Source organism: Kogia breviceps, chromosome 3, assembly GCF_026419965.1.
Source record: "Kogia breviceps isolate mKogBre1 chromosome 3, mKogBre1 haplotype 1, whole genome shotgun sequence".
NCBI classification, from domain to species: domain Eukaryota; kingdom Metazoa; phylum Chordata; class Mammalia; order Artiodactyla; family Physeteridae; genus Kogia; species Kogia breviceps.
The window spans coordinates 49,669,855-49,689,407 of record NC_081312.1 but is presented as its reverse complement, the minus strand read 5'-3'; the positions used below and the strand labels follow the sequence as shown (position 1 = coordinate 49,689,407).

Here is a 19,553-nt window from a genome sequence, read left to right as displayed (position 1 = left end):
AGCTCCTCATAGGACACTCAACTCAAGAATCTGACATCATTCTTATCCTACATTTTACAAAGAGAATTTAAGTCGTTTGTATTTCTGCCCCATAAAATTTTCTCTTTTTATCTTCAAAAACCTTCCAGGAGATCAAAGAATAAATAATAAAAGTGCCTGTGTTCACTCAGAACTGTACAATTTAATAGAAGATATTCACATTAATAGATATATTAACAGAATAAAAGGTATTCACATTCACCTTCTAATTTGTTAAAACTCTGTAAGGTAATTAAGACAGGCATCTTAGTTTTACAAGTACAAAAACAGGGACTTAAAGAAGTCTAGTGACTTATCCAAGGTTACAAATTAAGGAGCAGAGCCAGGACATTAAGCCAGGACTTCTTACTTCTGGTCCAATTCTCTTTCCCCTACATTGAGCTATCAGAAAAACAAGAATAAAATTATTGTTTACATACTGCTTAATGTTGTTGGTGAGGGAAAGAACAAGTTAAGGAAATTTGTAAAGATCTTGGACTTGAATATGAAGACTCGAATGGACTGATTCTTTCAACTTGGCTGCTCCTTGAAGAAGAAAGCACAGATTACAGTTCTAAAATTAGATTTCTCAGGATTGTTTGAGCTATATGATCTTGTGCATGTCCTGTACCATGTAGGTCCCAAATTTCCAAGTCTTAAGAATGCCTGGATGGTTCCTTGGGTCCTTTGAAGCTCTATGGAACTCTGGCTTTCATATCCACATTATATTTCTGGGAAGAAGGAGGAGGCAAAATAGAAGGGGATAAAGAAGAAGTAGAGGAGGAGGAGGAGGAGAAGGAGGGGCAGGAGGAGGGGGAGGAGGAGGAGGAGGAGGAAGAGCATGTGTCCTATAGTCTTCAAGGAAAAAATGTTTCATATCATTTTCTCCACAGGCTGAATGAGAATGAGAATAGGCTCTGGGGAACACGTAATACTTAAAGCATCCTGTGCAAGTTCTTGCAGTAAGTGAAAAGTCAGAACCACTTGCTACATGATGACATCTAAATAGGATAAAATAGAGCTCAAACTCATTTGGGAAAGGAAAATTGCTAAAATATGGCTGTAGTACTTCTAGACATTTCATTATTAATTTCTGTTCTTTGGTATGAATGTTTACTCAAATATCAAGCAGAAAATGTCTATCTATGCCTTAAAATAAAATACAAGTTTAATGTAATAAACATATTGATTTAATATTTAAGCAGAGAAGAAATAATACCTTTGGTATGGTACCCCATTTTTCACTAACACTTTCATGTATTAGATGTCATTTGGTTCTCATAATCCTGGTAAGTGACTTTATCTTTACAGACACAGAGATTCTTAAAGGTTAAGTGGCGTGCCCAGGGTCATGCAGATGGCATTGGGCTATAATTCAGTTCATACACAGGAGTAGCCAAAACAACTTGTAAGAGAATATTTTGTTGTCATAATTTCTAATAGTGGCGTTCTCTTATGCAATGTTTTCTCAGCTTCAATGATATTTGTAGGGTAGTAACATAGAAAATGAGTTGCCACTTTTTATGAAGTGGCTAATATTTATTCCTCCATATTTCTCTTCCTTGATGCCACCAATGGATACTGTATTAGAAGGCCTTTATGTAGATCTTAGGATAGTTTCATTTATTGCTGGTTTTTGAGCCTCGGATTTTCCAATTTTACTTATCTACTTCTGATGAGAGCCTGAATGAACAAGATCATTTTTCTTGCTCCAACTCCATAATTCAGATCTCTTTGAATTGCTTGCAATCAGCTCTTAATTGATTGGCTATTAAATTATTTTATAACACTTCACAAATTTGGATGTACATATGGTTCTTCACTGCAACCTCCAATTATCCTGGAATTATTATTTGTGCAGTGTAGAGGACAAATCATTATTTATGGGTTGAATGAAAATCCTCTTTTACATTCTTACAGATTCAGTAACCATAACATGGGCTTTTATTTGAGTGGCATGTTTATTTGTGTTTCTGAAATAGATGGTTCTCTAAAATGACAGTTAAAAAAAATCTGAGTAGAGATAATTATGGGCTAAATTTTTAAAAATAACACAATCCATTAAAAATATCTATTGCTCATTTGTTGATTAGGAGAGACTAAAGGAAGACATCTCTGCCCTCTCAGAGTGAATGTTTATTAGAGAATAAGACAAAATCCCTCAAGATCACAGTATAAGACTGTGAGTGCCATAAACGTGTTCCATAGTGTCATGGGGGTCAGAGGAGGGAGCATGTGTGGGTGAGGTTGTGAAGCCTTCATGGGTTGGATTTCATGAGAAACAGTTAGGGTTGGGAAGAACATTTAGTAGGGAACAGAGTAAGCAGAGAAGTTGGAGTTTGGGGTCTTTTGAAAACAAAATTTGTAGTAAAGGGAATCAACCCAGAGTTATTATTTTAGTGTATAGGACACAAGAACATATGGATGCAAGAAGGAGCTGGACTTTTTCCAAAAGGGCAGAAACATGTCCATGAGCCTTAGCATCCTCTGAAAGAGTCAGAATAATTCCTTGTTAACTAACAAAAATCTGATACTCTCCAGAGTCTAGACAGGAAAAAGGGAATTTAACAATATATTTTAAGTAAAAAATATATATATGTTAATCGTTTAAAATAATAAATAACTTAGGGACTTCCCTGGTGGCACAGTGATAAAGAATCCATCTGCCAGTGTAGGGGACATGGGTTCGAGCCCTGGTCCAGGAAGATCCCACGTGCCGCGGAGTCACTAAGCCTGTGCGCCACAACTACTGAGCCTGTGCTCCAGAGGCCGCAAGCCACACTACTGAGCCCACGTGCCACAACTACTGAAGCCCGTGTGCCTAGAGCCTGTGCTCCACAATAAGAGAAGCCACCGCAATGAGAAGCCTGCTTGCCACAACTAGAGAAAAGCCTGCATGCAACAACGAAGACCCAACGCAGCCAAAAATAAATAAATAAATTTAAAAAATAATAGTCCTAAAAAGAAGAATAAATAACTTAGAACCAAGAATTGAAGTACTTTTACTTTTTGGGTATTCTAGCCCTTTTATTCTAGAGCCAAGGCAGGGTCACATAGAATGTATTCAGGTTACACAAATATTGTAATTGTCTCTGAGTTCCTCCATTCCAGCTGCCATGTGCAGTGAAAAAAAGCTTGAATATTGGGATCAGACAGATCTGGATGTAAACGCACTTATTAGCCACAAGAACATGGGCGTAAATTCCATGAGGACATTGTTTTTCTTATTGCTATATATCCCAGCATTGAGAACAGTGCCTGAGATATAATGAGTGCTTTGTAAATATTTGTTGGATAAATTAATGCTCCTTTTGAACCTCAATTTCCTTATTAATATAGTGGGAAACATAATACCTAACTCAAGGAATTGTACTGAGAAATTAAATAAGAAAATGTTAGGGAAATCCTCTAACACAGTATCTTTCATGTACCAGGTTTCTAAACACATGACTTTCTTTCCATCTTCAGATCAAGATGTACTAACTGTATCTTTCATTAATTAATTACTTTTTAAATTTTTATGACTGTACATCTGGTTTTTAAAAATATGTGGTTTAATATCTGTAGGCCCAAGAGCCCCATGAAAATGTGCTCTTTACATGGATTAGAAAAAGAAACCAGTATTGGCTGTGATGCTTTTGGCTGGCTCAGCCACAGCCTGTGCTGAAAGAAATGCAGACAAGGCACAGAGTGACAGTAGGGCGAATCCATGATTCTCTCCTCTGTGTTTGTCTGGGAGCGCTAGTGGGTTCACCTGTTTTCAATGACATGACCAATGAATTTAGTTTTACAAAAATGAAAGGTCAGTTGATCTAGACTTTGTCCATAAATGCAGCTCAAGTTAGAAATAAGTCACTTAAAGGACTAGCTCCTTTTATTCAATATAGATAAAACTCCTGTACTGATAATTTCATTGAATTTTACAAAATCAATCCAATAAAATGTGGGTCAAGAACTATGCTAGATGCTAGGGGATACAATGGCAAATAAGAAACTTCATTCTGTTTTTAGACTCAGGATAAGATTTGCAAGTGACAAAGAAGAAATAGTGAGGCTTTGCCTGTAGGTCAATCGACCTTTGAGAATAGCTTAGATACACCCACAATAGTGGCTACTGTTAGGCCCATGGCTGGATAGGCCTCTGAGTAGTAGTAGGTTAGCTCAACCTTAAAAATTAAAATCTCCAACCACCACCATACCTTACATTGTCAGTCCAAGCTCTGGCTCTACAGAAAGTCCTTTCCCACCCTCATTGCAAGACCCACCTCCATTCCTATTCAAAGATGACTGGCAGTGAGCTGTCCTTTCCTGTCCCCGGAGACTGACAGGGAAACATCCATTCCCTTTAGGAGTAAATAGGGAAAAAATTTCTTCTCCTGCTACTAAAGGCAGAGATAGACCCAATACGTTATTAAACTGAACACCGAACATCTCATTTGGAAGTATGTGCATTCTAGTTAATGCTGACAAGGCAGTTTTCCACCAAACAAAGGGGAGTATTTGCTTAGTTTGGAGATTTTCAGTAAAAACAACAACAAAAAAGAATCTGTTCCATCGATATTACCACTGCTAAAGACAAATAAAATATTCCCTTTTAAATGACACTTCCCCAGTTTAAGCCTCCATCACCTGCTGCAGGAGATGATTAAGCCTGGCATCATAAGTGTCTGTGGTGTGTCAGTGACTGCACTCTGTGAAGGTGCAGACCCGAGTCACATTTTGGTATATTCTTTGTCTCATTGTCTGTTAATGAGTATCTACTAAATGCTTATGGGGAGCATTACATTATATTTGCTGCATTTAATTTCATTTTATTCCTTTAATTATTATTCTAAGGGAATTCTGTGATTGAGCTAGTCATAATTATATTCTCTAGTGGGTTCTTTTGCGTGTACAAGATAATAGATCTGCTTGTGAGAGCATATGAAGATTTTATCAGGTCCTGCAAAAGGCATTGCAGGACAATTGTGGAAGCTGTCACATCCAGTTGTATCAATCCAAATTCCTCCGTGAACCACTAAAAAAAAATTCAGAGGATTAAATCATTAATGGCTTTTGTCTCCTTTCATTAGTATAGCCTAAAAGAATTAAAAAAATAAAAATCACACTGACTGGTAGATAAAATCGACTGACAAATTACAATGTGATGAAAGGAGAGACAGCATAGTCCAGTCAGACACAAAATCAGTGATGTGGGGAATCAGTGAATCAAAGACTATGGGTGTGCACTTGCAAACCAAGTTTACCAATGAATAGCTAAACCAGCCTAGGGAGTGAGGTCACCTGAACAGTCAGAGAAGCTTTTTGGAGATAGAAGAATGTAATACAAAGGAAATCGTGTGGTCCTGTCTTCCACCCTCATGTTTCACTAGGGGATTTAAATGTAAAGAAGCTGAGCTAAATAGACCTATTGATTCATCATTACTTAAGAAAAGCAGAAAACAAATACATCTTTACTGGGTTCAGCAATTTAGTGAGTGAAAATATATATGCAATAAAGTTTCAGTTATAGCATTTATAATAACCACAAGTTGGTTTTTCTTCTCTCTTCTGCTAGACAACGGGGAGGTGTCAGGCTAACAGGAGCTGAGGGAATGTGTCATTGTGGTCATTTCTGTTCTGATGGAGATGTTGAGAAATGGTTTTCTGCAAGGCTCATGTAAAGAACCATTTACAACAGAGAATTTCACTTCAATTCAAAAAGAGGTTACTTGCTTACATTCTTCTTGAAGAGAAAATAGAAGTCTAGAAAATCAAACCTTTCTCTATTTTTCTTTTGTTAGGCTACTTCTCCAAAGATTTTAATGTATATTCATTTTGGGTGAATTTTGGATTTGGGGAGATGCTAAATTATCAGGCTAATGATACACTCTTAATAGCCAGGCTCCAGAGGCCTGAAGTAAGAATGGGACCTGGTACTCAGCCTCTCTACTCAGGATTTCTTGTGTCTGTTGCACAATGCGATCAGCTGTATTGCGCAGGGAACTATATAAGAGATAGCTAACTAAGTCAGAAGGGGCGGTGTAGTGGGCTTTGGGTACCAAAGAACAAATGAGTGGGCCTGGCAAGAGGAGCAAGGAGGACAGAATAGAACACAGAGCTGCAGGATGGGTAACATTATGGACTCCAGATTAATTAATGGAGACATCTCATGCCAGAGTTGGGGTACAGAGACAAAGAGAGGACAGAGCAGCTTTCTGCTGCTGAGGAGGAATGGCCAGGGGTAGACTGTACACACTGGGAATAAGACTCAGAAGAAGGCTACATCTGGTTTTATATTTTGGCATTATGTACCTGGCTGTTTCAACCTCAGCTTTATTTCCATTTATAGATAAAAGCACAGGAAAAGCCTCAAAATATGCAGTGGATACTAATGTGCTCACCTCTAAAATCCCAGAATCCAGAGGTCCAAAGTGGCTCTGTTCCTGCTTCCTGGAGGGATGCAAGGCAACCAGACATATTATACTGATTGTGTAGATTGCCTTGAGAGAAAATAGTTTTCAGTGATCTGTTTCATAACCTTTTTTGTAAAACTGTGGGGCAGGAGAATGGTATAAGTTTTAGTGTTGTCTTCCTTTCCCATGTAGGGAGTTTTGATTGCTAGAGGAACCATTTATACTGAAAATAACTTAAGTGTTAAAATACAGAATGTTTATTTGCAATTTAACGTGCCTGTCCTGAAACCAGTTATTAGATAACTGTCCTCCAAGTCAAGACATTTACCTGAGAACCTACACTTAAGAGGCTTCCTCAGAAAGTTAATTAGAAACAAGCTACTTACTTATTAGTATAAATGGTTTAATACTAGTGGTTTAAGCATAATTACTCACTGTTCTTTAAGTTTAAATTTTATTTCATTTGTTGGTAGACTCTTATCTGCCTCTTTTACTGCAGTACAGATTTTTCTTATATTATCCCATAATTCTTGTCTACATTTTGGAGACCAAGACCACATCTGTAGCTTCTGAGGCCAACTGTATGGGAATTAAGGGCCCCTTAGTAGTGAGAAGCCACCATTGCAGTGTGATCCAGTAACAGATATTTTTTGAGTATCTGTGGTGTCAAGACAAGTGATGTACAGAAGTACTGATTTCGTCAGTACTTTGTATCAAGTTAAAATTCTACTGTAATAATAGTAATAATAGCACTTTATGAAGTGCTAAGTACCAGGTACCATGCAGACACTGTGCTAACCAATAACGTATATTGTCTCATTTAATCCTCACAACCAAAATGTCCATCAACAGAGGAATGGATAAAGAAGATGTGGTACATATATACAATGGAATATTACTCAGCCATAAAAAAGAAATAATGCCATTTGCAGCAACATGGATGGACCTAGAGACTGTCATACTGAGTGAAGTAAGTCAGACAGAGAAAGACAAATATCATATGATATTGCTTATATGCAGAATCTAAAAAAATGGTAAAAATGAACTTATTTACACAACAGAAATAGAGTCACAGATGTAGAAAACAAACTTATGGTTACCAGGGGGGAAAGGGGGAGGAGGGATAAATTGGGAGATTGGGATTGACATATACACACTGCTATATATAAAACAGATAACTAATAAGAACCTACTGTATAGTACAGGGAACTCCACTCAATACTCTGTAATGGCCTATATGGGAAAATAATCTAAAAAAGAGTGGATATATATGTATATGTATCACTTTGCTGTATGCCTGAAACTAATACAACATTGTAAATCAACTATACTCCAATAGAAACTAAAATAAAAATCCTCACACACACCTCATGAGACAGGCATTATCACCTCCATTTATGGTTGAGAAAACAGAAGCTCAGATAGTTAACTGACTGAGATTTCACAGTTCCTAAATGGAAAAGTTGTGATTCTAACACAAGTCTTACCAACTCCTCTAAGCTATTTGTATTAGTCTGCTTGGGCTGCCATAACAAAATACTACAGACTGGGTGGCTTAAACAACAGAAACTTATTTCCTCACAGTTCTGGAGGCTAGAAGTCAAAGGTCAAAGTGTCAACAGGGTTGGTTTCTTCTAAGGCCTCTCTCCTTGGCTGGTAGATAGCTGTCTTCTCCCTGTGCCTTCACATCGTCTTCCCTCAATACCTGTCTGTGTCCTAATCTCCTCTTCTTATAAGGACATCAGTCATATTGGTTAAGGCCCACCTCAATTATGTCACATAACTTTAATTACTTCTTTAGAGACCCTCTCTCCAAATACAGTCACATTCTGAGTTACCAGGGGTTAGGACTTCAACATAACGAATTTTGGGTAAACACAAGTTAGCCCGTGTCTTTAAGTCATAAAATCTGTGTATTGCCTACAAGAGGAAATATTAAGCCACTAGTCATTTCTACTCTGGTATGAACTAGTTCTTCTACAACTAATTTCCTGCAGAAAGATTTTGATGATGAAACTAATGGAGAAAGTTGGGGCGCTGGGTGCTTTAGAGAATGAAGAAAAATGAGCAAGAAAGGGGACCCGGGGATGCTAGAAAGCTGGCATTCTCCTAATTTGCTACTTTTGGTAGAGCCAGATTTATGGAAGTAAATTAAACACAAGCGTTACTTTGTTTTTATTTCTATATTTCATCTTTCTAGCTTCGTTTTCTTTTCTGAAAGTGTCACTGCTATCCATCCAAGCCGGCACGCTCCTTAGCTCTTGGAAAAGCTCCTCAATAACCTCACTGTCACTTATAAAATGGTACACACACACACACACACACACACACACACACACACACACACACACACACACACCCCAACCCCAGTAATAATCTGCTAGACTCTGTATCACTTAAAAATAAGTTAGTAAAAATTATAGTCCTCTGTTGATACTGTTTGGAATCCAGAAATTATTAGGAGGTGTTTGGAATATTTAATAAGTATTCAAAGGGAGCCAATCATGAGGGATGATTTTTTTCCTGGTGAACTCCCAATTTCCAGTAGAGCTGTTTCATGGAAAGGAATATATCAGAGAGTAAATCTGAGCACTGCTCACACCCTGACTTCCAAAAGCCCTGATTTCTATAACCTCTAGGGAACCAAGCCTAATGGGAGGGGCAGGGCCTTCCCCTCTACTCTCATTTGTCAAGAGTGGGTTCTCCCATGACTCTCCCTTCTCCCACGCTACTGAATTTGCCCATGGATGTATTCTGCTGAATTTGCCACTTTTCCAGTGGCAAAATTAACTACCAATTTATTTTTGGACACCAAGTTCAATGTTAATAACCCTGCTTGACAGCCTTTTAAGAGCTTCCTGAATCAGGAAGGGCTAATAGGTTTCAGTTTGCACGCCAACTCCAAATGATTGATTGGTAGTGACTGTCTAGGAGAGGGTGGTGTTATATGAAGGTTGTGAGGCCATTTTTTAAAAGAAGGAATGGCATAATCAGTTAGTGAGGTCTACTATGGGAGAGAGACTGGTGGCACAAGTATAAATTAGCTTCCATCATTAATAAATTCAAAGCTACAATTCATTGTGCGCTTACCCTGTGCGAGGCACTGGCCTCAGCTGGGTACATTCATCATGTTAGTGAACCTTTACAACTCTGCAGAATAGGTGATATATCCCCCCTTTGCAAGGGTAAAGAAATGTAGGCATAGTGGGATTAAATAACTAGCCCAAGATCACCCGGCTAGTTAGAACCAGAGCAGGAATTTGCACTCTGGCGGTCATGACATAGACTCCTTGAAACAATACACCAAATGTGTGCATTAGAATTTGAACTGAGGCTGCCACAGGCAGAGCCATGGTGCTCCAGTCACCACTAGACAATCACCACCAAGGACCAGGGAGTGCCATTTCCTTAGATGTGTCCTCTGTGCCTCCTTTCTGGCTTACAGATGGGGATGGAGGTACAGGTGGGGTTTGGGGGAGGAGGACTTGTCTTCTTATAGTTAATCCACACATATTTAATGAGCACCTACTCTGTGTCAAGCATTTGGGGATGCAGCAGCATTTCCTGCATTCAAGGAGCTTATACCCAAGAGAGCTTATGCCCAATAAACTTAAACAAATAAGGTTAACATCAGACCCTGAGAAATGTTGTGGAGATGATTAATCAGGGTTACAGGGTGGGACTGAGTCGGGGGGGCTACTTTAGTCAGGGGTGAAAGCCTCTTGAGAAAGGACCAAAAAGATGGGAAGGAGGCAGCTAAGGGAAATCTAGGGACATGCACCCCCAAACAGAAGAAATAGCAAATGCAAAGACCCTGATATAAGGAACTTGTCTTGTTTGAAGGAAGAAGACTCAGATATTTGCTATTACCTCATTCAAGACTAAAGACATGGCCATGCTACAGGGAGTGTCTGGGGTTCTCCTGCACAAAACCACTTGGTGGGGGAGACAGAGGCAAGGGATTTGCCTTCTCTTTTCTCCCTTTCACCCTCTAAATGTATTATGCTGATAAATCAATGAGGGGTCACAGGTGCCAAAACCTTCAGCTTTGGGAAGGACTGAATTAATTTGCTTGGAGAAGAATATGAATTACCACATGCCTTGTAGAAAGTGTGAATTGATAATATAATGGTCACACACTGATGAAAACTACTAGTAGAATACCTTTATTTACATGATTTACAAGTTTATCTTTGTAGAGAATTGGTTAGAAGATTCAAGAAAAGGGGAGTCATTTGCATTAGTCCTGCTACATCAATCACGTACTTCCACAGAGTAGACTCTCCTTGTCTTAAGCACAGGACCCTTTGGAACAGCTGTGGGGGATGGATGCCGCAGGTTAAGGGATTTAGTGAAATGACAGAGCTTTTCTTTTTCTTTGAGTCTTTTCCAACATTGATTTGAGGTTGATTTACATTAGCTTATGTACTTTTTCAAGTAGAAGAATGTATATGTCTTTCATGATCATTATAAATGGGACAATTCTTGGCTAAAAGCCTGAATTAACCTTTGCAAAATGGCTTAACCAAATTTCCTCCTGAGACAGAACCTCTGGCATTGCTGTTTCACATGCCTGTGTTTATCTAAGGAGCACTTATCAGGCCCCAACTATGTACCCAGAAAGGGTCAAATTCTATGGGAGATAAACCTACAAGCAGAGAAGTCATGGTGTCTACCCTTGAGAAACTAGCATTTAGTTGGGGGAATGGTTGGATAAGTATTTGAAAGAGCTAAGGAGCAAATCTAGAGCAATGCAGAAAAAATGACAGTAACAAGATTGCATAGCACAGTATAGTTCTTAGATCATTTTCACATACCTTTCTTTGTTTCACCCACACACTGGTCCTTTGAGATAGTTACTGATGGTATCCCCATTTCACAGATGAGGACACTGAGGCTGAGAGAGATCAGATACTCAAGACAATTAGTAAGGGGCAGAAGCAGAGCACTGTAGTAGTTAAGACCTTGGACTCTGGAGTCAGACAGATTGAGTTTTTATTTTTGGCTCCAACTCTAAGTTCCTTACCCCTTCTAAACCTCAGTTTCCCCATTTGTAAGGATAACAATAGTGTTTACTTCCCACAGGTGTCGTATTAAATGAGAAATGTACTGAAGATGCTTAGCACAGGGCTGGGACCACAGCATGCACTGGATGAATGTAGCCTTCGCTATGAGGAGGTAGCGAGACGGGACTGAATCCCATTTCCAGCCTCAGTACAAGGCCCTGGGTGTGTGACTGTGGGTGAGCTATTTAACTGCTCTGTTTCCTTGTTTGTAAAGAGGGGATAATATAGTGATTACCTCACAGGCTGATGTGAAGATAAAGTGATTTATTACACATACAGCACTTAGAACAGTGCGTGCACACAGTAAGCTCCCTAAAAGAATATACCATAAAGGCTGAAAGATGGAGGTGGGGTGAGTTTAGCTAGGAAGGCTTCTTCCAAGCAGCACTTGTCACATCTATCCTGATGGAACAAATACCAGCAGGAACCTACACGCATATCCTGCTGATCATTCACCTCGCACAGTTGGTGGAGGCATCGTGGCTTGATTTGCAAACCTACGTCTGCTGCCTCTCTTGCACCTGTGGAAACTGTAGGGGCTGCTCAGCAATACATGAAAAATCTAATTTGCTATAAAGTCATTTTTTTTTTCCCCAAATACATCTGTCCATACTTGAAGGTGGCAAAACACATTTGAGAATTCGCAATCCTGCATAGAGGGTATGAACTTGTCAGCTTGTTCTGTCAACAGGTTTGATGTCTGAGTGCTGTTGTCATCACAGAGAGGCTTGTTATCTGCCAAGCCTGATTGTTTCTCTCTCAAGTGGGAATTCGAAGGTTCTCTAACAGGAGAAAAAAGCTTTACCAAGCCCCAGATATAATTAAAAGCCACAGCCCTTGACTTTGTAAAGTGGAAGGTTTGGTCTCTGCGTTCTCAGCTGGTTGAGCTCCTACCCCTAAGGCTCTTTCCTGTTTCTCTCCTCCCCTCCCTCCACCTTTCCTTCCTTTTCTCCCCTTCCAAGGCCTGTCTAATGGGGGTGGGAATTGGGTCAGCTTTGTTTGCCACTCTGTAAGTATTTTTCAAATTAAGTTTCTATTTATTGTACATCTAACGGGTGCTTAATACATGATCTTGTTTAGTCCTCAAAAAAACCCCGAGGATTTGAACGTAGGCCTGCCTGATGACAGGGCCTGGAATTTAAACCATGATGCTTGCCCTGAGTCTGTGCAAGAGCTTGCCTCTCTTGTCTGTTAAGTCAAGGAAGTTTTGAGTTTTGTAATAGGGGACTGTAGTTTAATTGTATACCTACATTTTGGACAACTGAGAAGGGTCAAATATAAGCAAGTAGTAGATTAAATAAAAAACAGGAGAAAATAATCCTAGATATAGAAATTAAATTAGATGAATCTTCGTGGCCTCTTGTAAGTGTCATTCAAATAGATTTTATTAAAATATGACGTGATAATAAGAAAGAGGTAGATCTCTGGCTTTGGGATCAGACCCATGTGGGATCACATTCTGACTCCATACTGGTCTTGGGCAAGTTATCTCATCTATTAAAGAGACTTAATTTCCTCAACTACAAAACAGAGACGATAACACCTAAATTATAGAGTGGTTAGGAGGACTAAAGAAGCTAACATATGTAAAGCACCGAGCTCATGGTTATTCCTAAATTAGTTTATACTTCTCTCTGTTTGAATCACACCTCTTTAGTGCATATAAAAGGGGACATTTTTCAACAACTCAAAGAACCACAACATGAATGTAATTTTATTATAAAAGAAACAGTCTTCTGTCATGACCTGTCCAGATAGGTAAAAAAACAAAAAACACTACTTAAAAAACAAAGACAAAGGACACTAGTGAGGCAAAAATACAAAACAAAACTCTCCCCCCCATATATATGTATGTATACAAATACACACACACACACACACACACACACACATATATATACGTATATATATAAAATAATGGCGTCCTGCCATCCAGTAAAAGTGGCTTTTGGCTGCCACTACAGCCTTTTCAATTAATTTTTGGGGAAACCATTGCTAAATAGCAAAAAAGAGATTGAATTAAATTAATAGAATTTTCAGCTTCTTAGAGGAAGCTCCACTGGTATATAGCATAATTGCCAGGAGAAAGGAGTGTATGTTTTGAATGTGGGCAATGACCTTAGGAGATCCAGGCTGGACTTAGAGAAAGCAATGTGAACTTAGGTCATTTTGCTCTGGGAGATTCCAGTTTCCTGTAATTGATGTTACTCGTGCCAAGGTCCACTATCATAGAAGACAAATGATGCAGATGTGGGTATCTTTTTGTTGCTTTGCTAGGTATAAAAAGGGCGTGTGGGGGGCTTCCCTGGTGGTGCAGTGGTTGGGAGTCCGCCTGTCGATGCAGGGGACACGGGTTCGTGCCCCGGTCCGGGAAGATCCCACATGTCGTGGAGCGGCTGGGCCCGTGAGCCATGGCCCCTGAGCCTGCGTGTCTGGAGCCTGTGCTCCGCAACAGGAGAGGCCACAACAATGAGAGGCCCGCGTACCGCAAAAGTTACTTGGGAATGCTATTTCCATAGACTGGTTTGGGGAAGAGTATTTTGAAAACCACTCTCTTCAAGCTATTTAGTTGTAAGTAAAAAATAATAAGTGAAAATGTCAATTAATTTCTTGGTGGAAAAACAATCAAACTTTAAAACAAAGATACGTTTAATGAGGATTCAAGAACTATTCTTCCTTCTCTAGCGTTACTGTTTATTGCTTCCTCTTGGCAACTTCCGCCATGTCAACTTTAGTAATAACATATGGAAAAATTATCAAGTTCCATCCATTAGAACTGATTTATCCTTTAGTTTTTTAAACCAAATGAATGGTTGGTGGTTTTCACAAAGGGAGACACTTTGCTCTTACTAAATGACTAATGGTACACTTTGTTTTACATCACCAAAAGAGGAGAGTAATTGACTTGAGAGCTTGTTTAGAAAGGATTTTTGAAGAAGCACTTCATCTTCCAAGAATGGGGCACCTGAAGCATGAATGAAGGTCCTAATCAATGCTCCTTTGTTTCAGAAAATTGAAGACTGTTAAAAAAAAAAAAAAAAAGAACAGAATTCAAGGAATAGATGAGATTCTAGAAAAGGCACTGAGCGGAAAGAAAAGCTGATGGATTTAAAAGTTAGGGATTTAAAATGTTAACATTGGCATCTTCTCCTTTTGTAGTATCTATTTTCCGTAGGCTTTAAAAAGTATAAAAGCGAGGACAGACGGTTAAATCAATTTGTGTCACACAGCATTGTAAAAAATGCTTGACATTTTTTCAAGATCAAAATAAAGCCATGTTCATCTCAATCTGAAAGGTTCCTGCGTTAAAAAAAAAAAAAAAATTCCCTTACCATGGATAATTGATTGCAGGTATACCTCTTTCTCCTGGATTTGAAACCAGTTCTGTGTCAGCTGAGGTCTTGAACCACTGTTGAAACTGGGATAGATTGGGAGAAAACAGAACACCCAAATTGGTGACTGGATATGGAATAATCTGAGAAGACTTCCTGAAGGAGCAGAATGAAGAGAAGCCCATTTTAGGTGGGAGAAAGCTATATTGTGGGAATAAATCATATTTAATGGAGATAATAGTAACTTATGTTACCAATTCCCAATTGATAGACATGTAGGTTGTTCTACCATTTCTCTGTTTCAATCAATGATGATCTATGAATCTATGTATCCATGCATCTATCTATCTTGTGTATTTATACACACACACCATGCAAATATACTTTTAAGATAGTCTTAGAAATGGAATTGCTAATTCAAGTAGCTAAGTCAATTTTTGTAGATATTGTCAAATTGCCATCTAAACAGTTCATAGAAATGTATATTCTGATCAACAGTGTATGAGACTGTTTTCCTCATGTTTATACTGAATGTTACCAAACGTCTAAATCTTTGCTAATCTAATATGTGAGAAATAGTATCTTGTGATTTTTATTAGTTTTTGGTTACAAGGAAGATTAAATTATAATATTTTCACATATACAGGCCATCTGTGTTTCTTTGTAAATTGTCAGTTCATTTTTTCACCCATATTTAAAAAAAAAAAATTAAGCCTAGCTTTTGTAATTCTTTGGCTTTTAACTTTCAATGTGGTATCTTTTAACTTTTGACCCTTATTTACTTTTATACTTTGTACTATTTTCATGTTAATATTTTTTGTCTTTACTCCAAACTAATGTCTTGTGGTTTTTTCTATGTAAATTTATTTATTTCATTCCTCTTAATTTTTAATTCTCTTATTTTATAAGTAACCTTTTGGTTGCACTCTATCCTTAACCTACCACTGAACTTTACTATTTAAGTCATAGGACAGCAGGGCAGACTGGAGGCCACCTTTGCAGCTGCCCTGTCACCCCTCTTGCCCCTTTAATGAATCTCTTACTCTTTCATCTTCACCTTTGGAACCTCAAAAAACTAAATAGCTGAACTTGCCCAGGACAACTCCAATTTTCTCTTGGACAGATGGTGCTTTTGTTTTCCTGAAATGATGATAGTTTTGATATCACACACTATCCAGAAACCGTTTCCAAAGATAACTTCTGAGTAGTAGTATGGGGTTTGTGAATGGGAAAGAAGATGAGAATCTGTCCTTTGTACTTATCTGCACTGTTTGGAATGTTTCCATAACCATGTAGTATTTTCATAAAATAAATAAAAACTAATACATCTTGTATTCTTCAACACTTATAGGCAATGGCCATGGGACAAAGTATGTCATTAGCGTCCCAAAGGTGGCATGAGAAGTCTGAACTCTGATGTTGGTAGAAACGTCTCGACAGATACTCCTAGGATGTGGCACCAATGAATGTCTGTGGACAGTGGTGGACAGACCCTAAAGTGGTCCCCCATGATCCCTGTGTTCTGATATTCATGGCCTGTATAAATCCCCTCTCTTTGTGAGTGAGACCCGGGACCTGCTTCTAACCAAGAAAACATGGCAAAGGCAATGGGCTGGCACTCCCATGACTGTGTTACATTACATCAGATCACACTCCTTGTTGTTGACTCTCACTCCTGCTCTCCTGCTGGCTTTATAGAAGCAAGGAAACTTTGCCTATCCTTCACCATCCATCCTGCATCCCTGTCCCCACGGCAATGGTTTCAGGTCACTGCTCTGGCTTCCACTGACCTCCTTTCTGGCACCAGGAGAAGCTCCTATTTTGTGTGTGCGTTTATTTGGCTTTGCATTTATAAGAATTTTTATTGTATTTTACAAAACCTTTCTAGGGGTTGCAGTGGGAGGGTTTTCAGGGTTCTTAGTCTGCCACATTGCTGAAACTGGATCAATCAAAAGTGGATTTTTCTAAAGTTCTAAGTCATATTTCCTATCTCTGGGGGCCTTAAAGTTTTGTTTGGTAACAACCACTTCAATGCCTCAAAGTGTCAGCTCTCACCCTGCAATCACCTTCTTCACTCAGCGTCGCTATGGGCCACAAATCACAAGACTCTAGATACCACCTGGTAAAGTCCCACCTCTTCCTGCCCTCAGATGCAAGTACATATATGAACATATGCTTACACATATGCATGTCCTCCTTCCCTGTCCACAGAACTTCTGAGGGGACACCAATATGCCAGAAACCAGTAAAAGCGGTAAGCTGTTGCCATAATGAACTCTCTCTCGTTCCCTGAGGGTGCCGTGTTCTCGTGGATATAATCTGAACTTACCATTCCCTGCTTGGGCTATTCTCCTTCCTCCCATCTGGCAAACTCCTGTTTGTCATTCAAAACCCAGCTCAGGCATCCCTCTGCAAAGCTTTTCCTGCCCCTTTATTGCCTTGCATATCCTTCTATTATTGGATTCATCACATTACACTTTTGCATTTAAATGTCTATCTTCCTCACTAAGCTTTGTGTTCTTTGTATCTTTAATGCCTGGCCCATCTTTACCTGATTCATAGTAGGCATTCAACGAATGTTTACTGACCTTAATTTAGGATTTCAGCATGACATCAGGGAAATGTATTGACAACAGTGATGCTTCTACTGGCAATCTTCCCGCAGTACCTTGAAATTTGGGAAAGTAACACAGAGATTATATGTTTTCAAAGGTATTAAAAGGGGGAACTTTTTGGGAATGTAAATGGGAAAGCCACCATGGGAGCCAGTTTGGTGGGTCCTCAAAAAGTTAAACATAGAATTACCATATGATTTAGTAATTCCACTTCTGGTATATACCCCAAAGAACTGATACCAGGGACTCAAATAGGTACTTCACATCAATATTCATAGCAGCATTATTCACAGTAGCCAAAGGTAGAAACAACCCAAATCGCTATCAACAGAGGAATGGAAAAACAAAATATACATACAATGTGTGTATGTTGTATATAAATACAATGGAATATTATTCACCCTTAAAAAGGAACTTCTGATACATGCAACAACATGGATGAACCTTGAAAATCTTATACTAAGTGAAAGAAGCCAGACATAAAAGGACAAATACTATATGATTTCAGCTATATGTAGTATCCAGAATAGGCAGATTCATCAAGACAGAAAGCAGAATCGTGGTTGCCAGGAGCTGAGGGGAGGGAGTAGTGGGGAGTTATTGTTTAATGGGTACAGAATTTCTGCTTGGGATGATGAAAATGTTCTGGAAATGGATAGTGGAGATGGTTACACAACTTTGTTAGCATATCTAATGCCACTGAACTGTACACTTAAAAATGGTTAAGACAGGACTTCCCTGGTGGCGCAGTGGTTAAGAAACCACCTGCCAATGCAAGGGACACGGGTTCGAGCCCTGGTCTGGGAAGATCCCATGTGCCACGGAGCAATTAAGCCCGTGCACCACAACTACTGAGCCTGTGCTCTAGAGCTCGCGGGCCACAACTACTGAGCCCACGTGCCTAGAGCCTATGCTCCACAAGAGAAGCCACCGCAATGAGAAGCCCACGCACCGCAATGAAGAGTAGCCCCCGCTAGCTGCAACTAGAGAAAGCCCGCACGCAGCAAGGGAGACACAATGCAGCCAAAAATAAATTAATAAAAATAAATTTTAAAAAATGGTTGACAATAAATATTAAGTTATGTGTATTTTACCACAATAAAAAAGCAACTTGGTCTCCCTGGGATTGGGGAAGGGTAAAATTCATCTAGAGAAAGGATCCACATCTGAGGGTCTGGCCTCTTGTCCCAGGGAAGAGTCAACATCTGCATTCAGAGCTTAATTTTCCCTGCAAATTACTTAGGAACAAAGAGAAAAAAAAATAACTCCTTGTTGCTTTTTCTGAAATGAATTTAGATTCAAAGAACATTTCCTTGTACCATCTGGATTATGTCTTAATATTTCCAAGTAATACTATAGTGGTAGAATCAGCTTTGCTATTAGATCAAACACTGCATTAACTGGTAAATGTGACAGTATAACCAGAAATTTCAGCCAACCAGGTTAAGCCCAAGTCAGCGATTGGTTTATGCTGCATTTCCTGCACAAGCTGGGGAGAAAGGCTTGAGCCTTCTTTGTTGCAGGCAAACCTGAAGACCCAGGTCAGAGAATGCATCACACTTCCCTTGCCGGAATTTCACCAGATAATCATAATGCAAACTGACAGAGGGAGTTGGAAAACAGACTGTATCTGTCTTCATTCGGCCTGTGTTAAACACAGAGAGCATGTGATTGTGTTATTAACTCTTGAGACAGACCTGCTTCTGGAAACCTTTCCAGTCCTGTTGCTGCTGCCATGGCAACTGCTGGAGGTTTTGGTGCTGTCTTGGCCCTTCCTCCAGTACTTGACAGTGAAGTGTGACTTCTCTTAAGTGCTCTAGGAAAGCCCAATTTCGAAGACTGCTGCAGTCTCTGAATATCATAAGTGGAATTGTGTCTTCTTGTCGCTGTTCGGCGCAAAAGTTGCTATTTGGGGTCTGAGCCCTCTCTCTGCTGGTGCTCAGAGGATCTGGGTTGCTCCTTTTGGTTGGGTGCTTACATAACCTGGAGTTGTGATGGGGCCTGCTCCTCTCCCACCATGTGACTCCCACAGTGGAAAAATAACTACAGCCATGGTGGTGAGTAAGTAGGGGAAAAAGCAAAGAACTGAATGATGTGCTACTCTGGCATCATGTGACAGTTTTGGGG

The 19,553-nt window shown here is 39.4% G+C and overlaps 1 long non-coding RNA gene across 1 annotated transcript in view; it reads right to left on the bottom strand.

Moving 5' to 3' along the window:
• LOC136793790 (uncharacterized) overlaps positions 1 to 19,553 on the bottom strand; it is a 79,962-nt gene that overhangs the window by 10,247 nt on the left and 50,162 nt on the right. The window contains exons 2-3 of the long non-coding RNA XR_010839556.1: positions 17,400 to 17,479; positions 14,812 to 14,897 (exon numbers count right to left, since the gene is read on the bottom strand). This is a non-coding gene — a long non-coding RNA (uncharacterized lncRNA). The remainder of the gene's footprint in view (positions 1 to 14,811; positions 14,898 to 17,399; positions 17,480 to 19,553) is intronic.